The 13,757-nt window shown below is 40.1% G+C and overlaps 1 protein-coding gene across 1 annotated transcript in view; it reads right to left on the reverse strand.

The window, feature by feature from the left end:
• Nucleotides 1-1,445: 1,445 nt before the first annotated feature.
• The window catches only part of SNAI2 (snail family transcriptional repressor 2), a 146,722-nt gene continuing 134,410 nt past the window's right edge, over nucleotides 1,446-13,757 (reverse strand). The window contains exon 4 of the transcript XR_008440274.1: nucleotides 1,446-1,459. The gene's annotated coding sequence lies outside the window, so the exon portion shown is untranslated. The remainder of the gene's footprint in view (nucleotides 1,460-13,757) is intronic.

Raw genomic sequence — 13,757 nt, forward strand, 5'->3', positions numbered from 1 at the left:
ATTTTATTTTAAGAACATATATGTTAATGTCATTGCTTACAAGTATATTAAGGTAATATGGTCTTAGTTATATAGTCTTGCTGACATTGATTAAAAAAAAAAAAAAAAACAACATTTTCCCTCTTTATTAACTTCCTTTACTTTAAACAAGGAATTTAGGCCCATTGAGAACAGAGGACTCTTTGAAGAATCTGTTCAGGTAAGCAAGGATGCTTGGAACTAAGCTTGTTTTTTATGCTTGAGGTCTTGCACCTGAGGCTTCAGTTGCAGAGTAGTGTCATTGCATCAAAAGGCCTACCAGAACCTTGAGAATTATGAGGTTTCTGAAGTACTGAGAACAAACTCTTCATAGTTCAAATCTCACAGTGTCTATCCATTGCAGCATGTGGAAAAGCATTTGAAGGGGAAAATAAATGGTGCTTTAACAAGATTAGTTTTTACCACTGATAATCCCACTGAAAAGAGTGGGATAAGTTGCCTTAAACTGGGTTTATTTTGCTTTTTTTTTCTTTTAATTACTTTTTCTGATAAACAAGAAGCATTAGTATCCAAAGAGACTACATGACAAAACTGTGCACAGTTTGCTTGCATTTTTATCTCCATCTGATTCAGACTGTGTACCATATGTGAGATTCAGAAAGAAAAATTCCCCTCTCTCCATGAGAAGCCATGACATGTGGCACTCATTTAGACAAAGAATTCATGCAGAGACATGGAGAGGTCTTTTTGATTTTTCATTTCTGTTATGAAATACGCCATTTTTGTTAAGCAATTTCATACTCGGAGAATCTCCTTCTTATTTGACTAACCATAGTCTTTTCCAAAGTGAAGACATCTTTCTTCAGAGTATGTGAATAAAGGAGACATTCATGTCTCAATGAGGTGTAAGGAACATGGGACAAATGTATTTTATTCAGTGAAGAAATTAAAAAAAATTATATTCCATTCTGCAAAAATGACCCACCCTATCAGGTATTAAGTGTGAAATTATTTTTCCTCTCTGCAATTTTTTTCAACTCCACCCCATGAAACTTCTAGTTCCAGACCATTAAAAGAAGAGTGCGTGCTTGATGGAAATCCAGAGAAAAAAAAAAACGGGGGGGGAAAAAGGGAATGCTAGGGAGATCACCAACATAACCCTCTTATGTACATGAACACAAAAGGAAACTTCTGCTTTGTAACCGAGTCTTTTATGTTACTCCTTAGTCAGAATAAATTGTGATTTATTTAAAAATACATTTTATAAATTGAAAAAAGACCTTAAGCAAATCTTTATTAGACCGTATAGTTGCTCAGCTCATTAAGAGCTATACCAAAAATAACAGAGGACAACCTCATCACAGAGTAATGAAATCCAATTGAAACTGTTACTTTTGGCATTTCACTTAATCTCTTATGCATACATGTGATGTCAAAGTTTCTGGATTTGAGAAAAAATTGATTTTTTTTTTTTTTTTACCTTTTGGGAACAGCCTCTGTGTTCTAATACACATGTTTTTGCATGGTGTCCTGAAGTCTTTCCGATGTAATTTTAGGAACAAGCACTGCAATTGAGTTACTAATCGCAAAAGCATGAAACTGGATTTTGCAACGTTACGTATTGAGGAAAATACTATCCTTCAGATTGAAAACCTTCTGACACTTTTTCTTTTCCCAGATGAGAGCCTATGGCTTGGAGTCTCCATGACCAGGTACCAATGGGTCTCTTGATGTGGGAGGAGAGCTGTCCAGCTGTGTGGGTGCTTGGGGCACTTGGCACTGGGTCTGGGGCTGCACCGCTGGACTTCATTCCCATCCACTCCCGCAGGTGGTTTGACAACTGGCAGATGTTACCTGCTTCTCAGATAGTGGCTCCCTGTCCTGTACGCCTGACTGACCCCAAATATGATGTTTCAGGACAGTAGTATTTCAAGGTGAGGAAGCCAGGCCAGCTCCTGCCACAATCCCCCTGTTTGCTCCTGCTGTGTTCAAGTGGAAGCCACAGCTGTGCAATGTGGGAAGGTACTCATGCAGCTCTCTGCATTGTTCCAGTGGGAAAATGAGATGAGCTTTGGTTTTTTCCCTCTCCTTGTTCCATCTTTGAGACCTCAGCGTAAGGAATTCAGTGTTCTGCTTGATTCTGTATATAGTTATATATTGATACTGCAAAAGCAATCCTGGAAATGACAATCTTATCCCTTTTTAAATGTTTATTTGTCACTGTGCCCACTCCGGCTGAGTGCTCGGAGACTTCCCAGCTTGCTTTGGCTCTGCGGACAGTGGGAGCCACCTTCCAGTTCCTCAGGGGGTTAGGAGGGTGGCTTTGGGTTCGGCCATAGACCGCTGAGAAGACTTAGGTGATGATAGCAGAAGAAAAGAGCTGACTCTCGCTGGGGTTCACGGTCCAGGTTTATTAAGAGTGCGCTGATGAGCTCCTTAACCGAGAGAAGAACAGCCAACAAGAGCATAGAACTGAGCTGTGCAGCAACGTTTAAACTGGGGAGGGAACAGGGGCGTGGTCTTCTCACTGACCAGTGGGGAGGTACAGAGGAGTGGCAACAGGGAGAACAGGCAGGAACAGGCACCAATGGAAGGATTGAGGGGAGGGGGCCCCAATGCCCAACCTATCACTTGATGCCCTTGATGGAACTTTCTGGACAGAGGGGAAGGACTGTTGAGTGACAGGCAGACGCCAGGGTGGTGTTAGGAGAATGACTCAGTAGATTTCCAGGGGTAGGGGTGGAGGAAGAACAGGATTGACACTCAAGTGGGAGGAGGTAAGGGAGGGCAGAACCATTTGCTTGGGGGTACAGGACCAAACTGTTTAAGGAAATGGAACAACTTAAACAACACAATACAACATTTATTTTTATTAAAAAGAAAAGGACACTGCAGAAGAAAAGAGTTTTCAAAGTTGTGCTTAAGTATTGACATACATGTGAAGTTGATAAGTTCCTATGTTAGCTGTCCTGGAGAAGAGGTTATATGCACGGGGAAATCAGATTCCTGCCTTCTCCCTAAATAATGGGAGTTAGGCACTGAGATCCCCAGCTTGGTCCAGAAGAAAGTCTTGAGATCTTGCAAAAGTGAGCTTCATGCATGGCTTTGGCTGCTCATTCCCTCAAACTTCTCACAGTTGTCAGCGGTGCTGGGCCAGCTCTGCGCTGCACATTTCTGGCACTGGGGAGACAAGTGTGGCTGCAAACCACAGGGACAGCTCTAGTGCCAGAACAATTGAGACACAAAGTGTTTGGCCTCTTTGAGTTTTGGATCATGTTAATAGACCCACAAATGGGCCTAATGGGATGTGTTGAAGACATGCAGAAGTCCAAGTCTATACTGTCCTTAGTCTGGGATGTGTTTTTCTCTTTGGCCTTACAGATTTTTTTTTTCTCTATGTGTTAGGCAGAATGTGATCCTAAACTGAGAATAGACCTTTCAGTGATTAGGCCTAAGGACGTGTTAGTTTAGTTTTCTGCTATAATAACGAGTTGTCACAGACAAATTTTGTAAGAATATACCATTGTCTCAAGACTACTAAATGATGAGGTTTCATGAAGCCGGTTGTTTATGCGTACCCAGGAAACACTGCATAATCTACAGATTCTACTTAAAAGAAGAAGATTATGTTTTTGAAAACTACTTTGATCTCAGTTTTGCAACTTCACTATCAAGCCTTAAATGAGCCACAGTATATAGTGAGCTTCTATGTAAAATATGTGATAAGGACTTGTCTTATTTTCTATCTTAAAGAGAATGAACTGGACCCTCTCCTGTAGTTTCTCAGACAGACTTTAGAAATTGCGTAAGTGATAGAAATAGTTTTTATCTAGTATTTTATTTTAAAATACCAGGCTATGTCTGAGACAAAGTTACAATCTTCCCAGTTTTCTTCCACTCAGTAACTTACTAGAGCCATGTTTTTAAGAAGCTGGGTATTAGGCAATAAGAAAAATTCTGATAAACTGAAATAGCACCAGATTATTGGCTAGCACAGAGAGGGAAGCTTGTATGCTGGGTTAGTGCAGATTTGGGCCAGGGCTCACTGGAACTCTAAGTAGCAAAGCGCTGTTGATGCATTCAGGCCTGTACAGGTGCAGCTGAGCAGCCCGAGCACATGTGTAGTTTTAATTGGTAGAATATATACCAAATGCCCGAATTAGGGGATTTGGCATGAGGGAGATTTAAAGACAAAGCAGTAGAGATAATACTTGTGGTCTGTCTAAGGGCTGGTGAGCGGATCATTTCTATTCATGAGTTCAGATTTGGCTTTGCAGGACCAAATATCCAACCTGCAGCCTGGCCTTCTTTCCCAGGTCCATCAGAGATGGAGCTGGAGGACTCCCGAGGCAGATACTTTTTGCTGGTCCTCACTGTCGTTCATCCCTTCTCCATCAGACACAGATGACAGGGAGCATGACCATGTTCTTTAGCCCTGTTCTCATGGGCAGGTCTGCTTGCGTAGATGTACCCAGCAGATCACCCAGGCACATGCCAAACGATGCCCTGTGTCTGGACGTGTGCCTGTCGAGTAGCAGGGAGAGCAAGGCGTGATGACAGTAGAATGCACGTATTCCTCCCCCATGCAAATTACGCCACTGCTCATATTGACTCTACATGTCCCTTCTGCATGCACTAGGAACTGCAGTGACCCGACTGGTTCATCATAGCCAAAAATTCAGGGCACTGGTGGGAGTCCTGGCACTTCTTCTGGTAAAGAGCATTTGCTGAAATATATGAGCAAATGGCTGAAGTGCCTACATTCCCTGCTTTGCAACAACAGAGCAAGGCAATGCGAGAAGACTTATTGTTAGTGTTTTAATTTCTCCTTCTAGTCCTGGACAGAAAAAGACAAAATATGTTATTTTTTTTATTTTTAAAGATCCCCACAGCTATCTTTTTTCTTCTTTGTAAAGTCAGAAAAATTAGGACCGGGTTTGGTTAGGCCTTTGGATCAAGATTTATGTTGTTTCTTAGTTTATTTGCCAAGTCCTACTTTAGAAGCAGTAAAATGACATTGTAATTCTGGTGACCTATTCAGTAGATACTTGCAGGAAAAATTCTGTGTTTAAATAAAGTGAAGGTTATGACACAGGCTGAAAGAGTCAGGAAATCCACACTTAAGGCTGACACTAATGCTCATGTGGAAAATAAAAGACATAGTGACTCAAATTCAGCAGGGAATGCCAACCATAACTCTGAATTTCCAGGCTTTGTGTCAGGTTCTGTCAATATAATGTTATTTAAATGGAGTTTTATGCCTGTGAATTCACTTGTGTTTTAATGGCAGGATTATTTTAAGAGGAATAATAATAGAAAAAAAAAATCATGTTAGGAAAGGTTGCTTGTAAAATGTCTGTTCTTACATATGACAGGCCAGAATGGATAATCTTGTAGCACAGCCACATGTAGGCACCAGAGTAGAACTGTCTTCCATTCCTGGCTGTGCCAGACATTTCCTGGGTGTTCTTAGTAATTTATTTCACCTGTACCAAATTTTCTCAGTCTGCAAAATAAAAGGAATAGTACTGACCTACTTCCTGATGTACTTTATAAACCTGCTGAAGGAAAGCACCATATTCAGCCTAGGGTTGAACAGAGTGGCACTGTCTGTGCGTGGGAACACATCATACCTCACACCTCTGGTGAGATATATTTCATCCATCTCCTTATGCCACGTGCATCTGCACTGCATTCTGAGGTCACTGAAGGACCCCTGACTTGGGCAGGGTTCCCACCTGGAGGTCACTGGCCAGCACCAGCTGCAGCCTGTAATTCATCACTCATGCCATCAGCCAGCAGGTCACAATCCACAAGCAGACCCAGCACCTGCACGGACTCTGAGGAGAGTGATGGAGGCAGCCAGCATAGCACTTGAAGGGTTTTTCTTTCTCCAGCTGTTCTTGCAAAGGGCTTGCTCTCCTCCTTTCCTTTTCCTTTTGATTTCCTGGTTTCCTCTTTTACACTTCCACGGAGTCTTGTGTCTCTCGTATGTGAGGCCTGGAAAAATTCATATTTCTGCCACTTTCAGATGAAATAATGGAGATCAAATTTGCTCGGTTTGCAGCAGAAATCCCGTGTCTTAGAATTTCAACTTCTGTAAGAATCTTGTGTGGGGGAATGAACTTGTTTGGTGATACCAGCTAAGAAATTGCCCATGTACTTTTGCTTATGTTGGCACTCCATCACTCTTTTCTAGTGCCAAGGAAATTTGATAGGGGAACACAGTCACACTGTGCTATCTGATCACAGTGATTTCTGGGAAGATCCACTATAACAGGCAACAGGAAATTCGGCACCTTTGAAAATAAATCCCTCTATGATACACTAGGAATTGAGTGGAAAGACTCTTATTAGCAGTGAAAGTTAGATCAGAGAAGACACCAGGCAGGAAAAAGCAGAACAATCTTGACATCACAGTACAAGTAAAAGGAGAATGAAAATGATGCAGTGGAATCACCAATCCCCACTTTGCATACTAAGGCTGCTGTAAGGAAAACACCTGTAAGAATAACATAACAATGACTCCCATAGGAAAAGAAGGATGGTAAATAGTATTTGTTAAGCTGTTGCTTTGGAGGCTTTCACAAGCACTTACAGAATAGTTATGAAAAAAACAGCCAAAATTCAAACATGCAGCAAAACTGCCTTTTATAACAGTGTGAAGCAGCTGTCCATAATCAAGTAGTAACAGTCCTGCTCTTTACAGCTTGGCAAAGTTTCTGCTCATCAATAAGCTGAGCAAACAAGCTCCTCTTTATGTACTGCGTAGCTGCATAAGGACTTTCCCCTAGGAATTTCTTTGGGGTGATTTGCTTTTCCTAAGCATGTTAAAATTAAGAGGGAAGAGGATATAGGAAGGCAGAGGCCAACAGTGTAAAACAAGAGCAGTTGTAGGAATTGGTGAAACAGCCTATGAAGGGAATTAGACTTGGGAATAAGTAAACAATGGGAAAGGTAAATCTGGTTCCTCCATGTTGCTTGTCTGTTGCCTCAATGTGCATTCACCTGAAACATATTTTTGCCTAAGCAACCATTTGCTTTCTCCCTTATGAAATGCACCTGGGGAACTCCTAGTTCTTGGGGAGGGAGTATAAAAATGAGTCATGGTCTCCTCCTGAGAAATGGGAGGGAGAGAACACTGCGTTCAAGCACAATATAGGATAGGTTATTGAGTAATGAGGTAGGGAAAGTAATGAGAAAGAGCTGTCAAGGAAGCACAGAACCCAGGGAAATTGTTTTATGAAAAGGGAGCAATCACAAAGTTGTTGGACTGAGATGTTGTTACAGCTCTCCCTAGAATTTCAAGCTTTGGGGAAATAAGAATATGTTTGGAGAGAGTGGTGCTATGTCAAGTCAACAAGAATTATAGAGAGAGAAATATAAGTTATAGATTCCATCCTTTCAGCTATTGGATTCACTTTAATGTGATACTCTATTCTCCATGCTCAACTAAATATAGGGGGATTTGGTTTATATTAAAGGCCCAAGTTGGCTTTTGGTGGCATAAATCTTTGGTGGAGTAGCAAATATCTTCTTGAACCCTGCTCTACATAAAAGTCTTTAATAAAACCTTACAAAGCTTTTCTGTTCCCTTTTTTTTTACTGCTTTACCTGAACTACTGAATGTGAGACAGATGTATCCCAAGAGACTAGTGACAAGACAAATTCTCTGGAATTTTCATGGTTGAAGTGCTTCAAGTAAGAAGACTGTGCCCCTTTTGTGAGGCTGCACAACTCCCACCAATTTTGATGGGGATTTTATGTGTATATGTACACACACTCTTAAGTGCATCTGGCTTCTGTGGACTAGATATGAAAAATTACTTCTGTTGTATTGTTTTAATATAGACATTTGAATTGATTAAAGCTGTGGACAGCAATTTTTCCCATTCTCTTCCTCTGGTACATTGCAGTTATGACACTTCGGGGTTTTTTGCTTGATTGAGATTTTTCTGAAGTGTCAGAAATGTTTTCTGGATTAACCCTATTACTAACTATATAAGATTGTCAGAGACCTCTATGTTTTTTTCATTTATATAACCATAGAATGTTAAGTGTTGGAAGGGACCTTAAGGGACCATGGGCAGGGACAGATTCCCTCAGACCAGGTTGCTCAAAGCCTTATCCAACCTGGCCTTGAACACTGCCAGGGCTGAGGCATCCACAACCTCTCTGAATAACCAGTGGTTTACCACCCTCACAGTCAAGACTTTTCTCTTAATATCAAATGTGAATTTCCCCTCTTTCAGTTTGTACCCATTGTTCCTTGTCCTGTCACTACAGTTTCTGATGAAAAGTTGCTCTCCAGCTTCCCAGTAGGCCCCGTTCAGGTACTGGAAGGCTGTTGTGAGGTCTCCATGCAGCCTTCTCTTCTCCAGGCTGAACAGTCACAAATTTCTCAGCTTTCACCTCCATAGAGGAGGTGCTCCAGTTGTATTTTCAACTCTGTGGCCCTCCTCTGGGGTGCCTCTATTCCTTTATAGAGCAATCAGTGCCTCTTTAAGTGTATCAGATAGCTTTTCTAACACTGATGGTTGTGAGCTCTACATGGCCTGAAACAGCATGTGCATTTATATGTGACAATTTGGATTAAGCATCTAAAACATGGCCAGGTGGTTTTGCATTCGGAAGTCTGCAATCTTGAGCCTTTTCCTTGCTCTCTGGCCCCAGATGGGTTCAGCCCCTGGAGTATGCCAGAGCAAACTTAGTAACACATAAAGTGATGTTGCCTTGTGGATATCACTTAATTACATCAAAATGAAGTTTGCATGGAGTGTGCTGTATATCCTGTCTACAGAGACTTTTTTTGTAGTCAGTAGGAAGGCATCTTCTCTCCCATGAGACGAACGTCCCCTGCCAGACAATGCGAAGCAGCCTCTCACCTTCCCCTCCAGTTGGAGAAAGGAAGCAGAAGGGTTGCCAGCTAGAGTAGGGGAGGATAAACATGCCACAATATTTTGACCTCAGTGATCAAAAAAACCAAAAACACCCAAACAAACAAAAAACCTCAAACAAAACCCAAGCAAAAGAAAAACGAAGAAAAAAAAAAGAAGAAAAAAAAAACCCAAAAAACCTGTTGCAATATAGTTTGTGTTTAATCCCATGGTTTTATAAGCAGCAGTTGATTTCATTGTCAACATACTGAATTCCAATTGCCCATTCAGCCTAAATGGCAGCTATATTTTCAGTTTAACTGAAGTCCTGAATAAAAAATAAAAAGAATGGGAGACCAGCATTATAAATTTTTTTGGTGATAAAAACCTTCCTTTCCACTTTTAATCAGGGTCAAAGAATTTTTTAAAAGGCCAGTAGTCAGTCTTTAATCTGTACCTGTTTTTACCTATCAGGCTGTGGTGTTGGTGAGCATTACTCTTTGTTCATTTTGGAGAATAATGCAGTTAAGGATGTGAACTCAGTGTTACCAAAAGAAATAGAACATGGATGGATGGAGTTAAATTTCATATGCTTATGTATGCATCCAGTTTACACAATGTTGACTACAAGGATGTTGTATGTCTCATTGAAGGAGGAAAAGGGTTTATATTAATCCTTGAAATGTTGTATATTCTTGGATCTGCAGTATGGCTTTTCCCATTCCATCATGTTATAGAGGTAGAAGCAAGATGGAATATGAATATGGAACTGGATCCAGACATCCTTCACATTTGGTTTGGGCCAACGGTTAGGTCTAAACTTCCTCCAGGTGCATCCTATCCTAAATTAATTTACTTCTTATTTTCCTGGAGTAAATACATTTTGCCCCAGGCTTTTGGAGTTAACAGGATTTTGTGACTATTTATTAGCACAATTAGAGCATGCTTGTTTGATAGTTCATTATTTCTTTCCAGTAAAAATCTCAATGTCCCACAATAGTACATAAACCAGGCAGGCTGTCCCTCTTAAAGTTCATATTGTGAGACATAAAAAATATCACTGTAGCAGCAGAATGTGGTGGTGGTATCCAAAAATGGAAGTTTATAGCTCAATAATGCACATGTATTGGGTGACCAGGTGATTTCTGGTGTTTCTTCATTTCCTCTCCAAACACAGTTGTTTTATTGTCATAATTAGGAGTACAAGGAAATGCTATTGTGTGTTTTGGGAGAGTATTAACTCCATATTAGGAGTTAATCTATTTCTGCTCAGCATCACAGAGAATGTTCAGTGGGTTTTGTTTACTTTAGTTGTCTTCATACAGCCCAATTCAGTCTCTTTCACTGCTGTTAATGGGCTTTCTTTTGTCCTCAATAGGGTCCCTCAAAAAGGGTCCTTAAATTGAATTTTTAAGAGGGAAGCTCTGGTGAAGAAAAGGTCAATAAAAGCTATAGGAAGCCTCTGTGGCTAACGTTTAATAAAGCTAGGATACTGAAAGGGTTAAAAAATGAGCATGTGAACAAGGCACCCTGATCCAAGCAATGAGATGTTTTATATGGAATTTATTGTAGCTAATTGCAAGCAGGTGCATTTGAACCACCAAATGCCAACCTGCCAAAATGTGTCATGAGTCTAAAACTTAGCCAGATCCTAATGCATGGTGATGTCTGCTTGTTGTAGGTGAGCTGGAGCCCTGCTCAGAGTGTCTCTGTTGGACCAGGGTAGGTGTTACAGAGACAGACATGACCACTGCCTGCCTGCTGGGGCTTGCTCTGGTTGGGGCTGCAGCAGAAGCACTCAGGTGTTCTTTCTTCTCCTTTGAGTACAGCTGCTGTTTGATACCCACAACTTCCAAAGCAGTGTTAGGATTCATTCTCCATCTGCAGAGATGATTGTTTGCAGTGGGTTTATTCCATGTGACCTTTTGCTCCAGCAGCACTGCTGTAGAGCAGCTCCTGAAGTGCAGAACCAAAGCTGTGAGGTAAAACATGTTGTCTTCAAGCTCTCCAAGTAAGCCTCACTGTGTCACATAGACCTCTTCAGCACACAAAAGACTGGCTGAAAAATCATCTGGGCTAAAAATGTATATAACATTTTTTTTATTGGTAATAAGTACTCAGTGGTGTAACATGGTTTCGGAGTGCTGAACTCGCTTGGAGGTGTTGGACTGGCTGCCCTTGATGTCACAGCCCTGCTGATAATGTCCAGCAAATCTGGGGTTGAGGGATGGTTCAATCATTGTGTATAATTGTGTATAATTTCCATTTCATGACAGCAATAATACAATTTCATACAGCAATAATATGTTCCAGGCAGTGCATTTCAGGGTGATAATTATACATCTTGTGGGCTTAAATTTAGTCCACCTTAGCTGTGTGAAGAAAAAAAAAAAAGAAAAAAAGAAAAAAAAAAAAAGTACTGCGGTACTGCTGGCAAATCTGGGGAGAATTTCCTGGTTTCCATGAGTTTAAATAAAGAAAAAGCAGGGAGAGAAGCAGGTACGTTGTGTTCCCTCCCCCCTCCCTTTTTTTTTTTTTTTTTTTTTTCCCTCCATATTTCAGTGAGATCCTGGTGGAATGTAAAAAAAATGGTGGGATGTAAAATGAGTTCAGATTTCAGGGTAGGGCCTGTGCCAGTATGTCCAAGCTTTTTCAGCTAACTGGCCACTGCCAAACCTCAAATTCTTCTGAGGACTGCTGTCTGCCCTTGCCATTAAACTTTGAGTTGAGAACTGTACTATAGAGATGCACTTTGATAGGAGTCTGAAGACTGTGACCTCAGAGGCCATCAGCTTTCTGTGGAAATGATTTCACAAGAACACAAGAACAGACTTCAAAGTGATGAACATGGAAAGACAGAACCAGCCATAATTGTATTATGTCTTACAGGTTTGATCACTTCTTAGAAGTGTTTCATTTTGGATCTTTTCAAGATAGAAGATTCTCTGGATCTTCACCATTCATACTCTTAGGAAACCTTTGTTAATACGAAACCTAAGTCTTTCTATTAACCTAGTCCTAAACACCAAGGGCATAGAAAACAAGTACGTCGTATTTGCAACTTTCTTTTATATATTTGAGACAATTATGACGTCCCCTCCATCCTCTTTTTAGTAATCAAGTAACCTCAAATCTTCCAATTTTTCCTCTAAAGCATATTTGTAGGCTTTTAATATACAGTTCTCCTGTCAGAGCTGAAGTCTCTCAAACTCTGAAAGAGGAAGAAGGAGAATCTAGTCTCCTGCAGAGTGCTTATCTTCTTTATCTTCTTTTTCCAATGTGTCATTTGAAACACTGCATCATTCACCCTGTGATCCACTATATAACACCTAGTTCTTTTCTGTCTAAATACTCCTCTAGCTATTCATGCAGTGGTTTATTCCTGTAAAGAGGCAATAAATAGTCCTCTGCCCCATGTAAAGTGTGCCCTTCTGATAAAATGAATGTAGGAGGATTATGGTGTCTTTTATATCCTCTAGTGCATTTAGAGATTGTCTTATTTGTGTCCTCTTCAAATCTGATGAATAAGTTGGTTTTCATATTTGATAAATACTTTTTTATCTTTTATGGATAGTGAAAATACTGAGAATACTGGATATAGGAAAAGCCCTTTAGCCATTGGTTGTTTCCTCCCAAAAAGAGAATTGTATTTCTCTTTCACCTACTCTGTGCTTCCATAATTTTCTCCAGAGCACATCATGTCATGCAGTCTGGCACATTTCTTAAGATCAGCTATATTACAACTATGACTATCCACAAGTTCTGTTATGTGGTTGTAGGAATTACTTTGGTTTTGCACAGTTTGTTCTGGCAAATGTAAACTGGCTTATGCTTATCACATTGTTTATTTTCTAGGTATTTACAGATGGTTTGTTGATTATTTGTTTAGTATTTCTCTGGTGTCCTGGGGTTGTAGTGTAAAAATTTCCCCTTTCCTCTTCTGCCTCTTTTTTAAAGATGGACACCATTGTCCTTCTCAGTCTTCTTTTATCTCCCCTCAGAGACATCTTTCCTATAATATCTGTCAGTAGTTCAAAGATTTAATTAGTCAGTTTGTGATGTGTTTAAAAAAAATCATGCATTTTACAATCTTATGTGATCTGTAATCTGAGTGTAGTAGCTCCAACCATTTTAACATGGAAATTATCCAAATTATTGTTAACCTCTTGTTTTATTTGAAGCTCATGTCTCATTTTGTTGTAGGAATCAGTAGTATGATTTTTGTGAAAAAAGAAAAAAATATTAAACTATGGCTATCTCAGTAGAATATTTGTGAATCTGTAAGAAAATAGCTATTGCCATGTAAGCATATTTCTATTAGAGGTGATCTAGCAGAGAGAATGTGTTACAAGGAAACAGTCTGTGTGTGAAGTGAAAATTAATGCAAATCGGTTTTCTAGCATTTTCTAATAGAACTAAAGTAAGAATCATATGTATTGGCTGTATTTAGATTTTATTCACTGTATGACCTATGCATGGTTTGGAACATGAGGAAACAAGCACAGGAAACATTTGTTTTCCAAAGTTTCTAACAGAACACCTCCTAATCTGGGATCCACTGATCACTTCTATGCTTCTGAGAAATCCTCTGAGACCTTGCTAATTGATTATAAAATACTCCTTGGATTTCAGCAAACGTTAGAATATGCAGTGGACTTTGCAAACCTATGAAATGAAGAAACTGCTGATCTTGAGTCCACTTATGCCTTTTGGGATTTTTGACACCAAGGGAGCTGTATGCTGCACCCAGGGCATGTCCATTTCTACTTCCTACTTTGATTCAGCAGAATGATCTTTTCCATACATTCAGGAATATCAGAGGAAATTCTACTTAGAGTGGCATCTCTTTAAAACCCAAGTATTTATCAAATAAAAGGAAGACACTCTCCAGCATCACCTTCA

The sequence above is a fragment of the Vidua macroura genome, chromosome 1 (genome assembly GCF_024509145.1).
Source record: "Vidua macroura isolate BioBank_ID:100142 chromosome 1, ASM2450914v1, whole genome shotgun sequence".
NCBI lineage: Eukaryota > Metazoa > Chordata > Aves > Passeriformes > Viduidae > Vidua > Vidua macroura.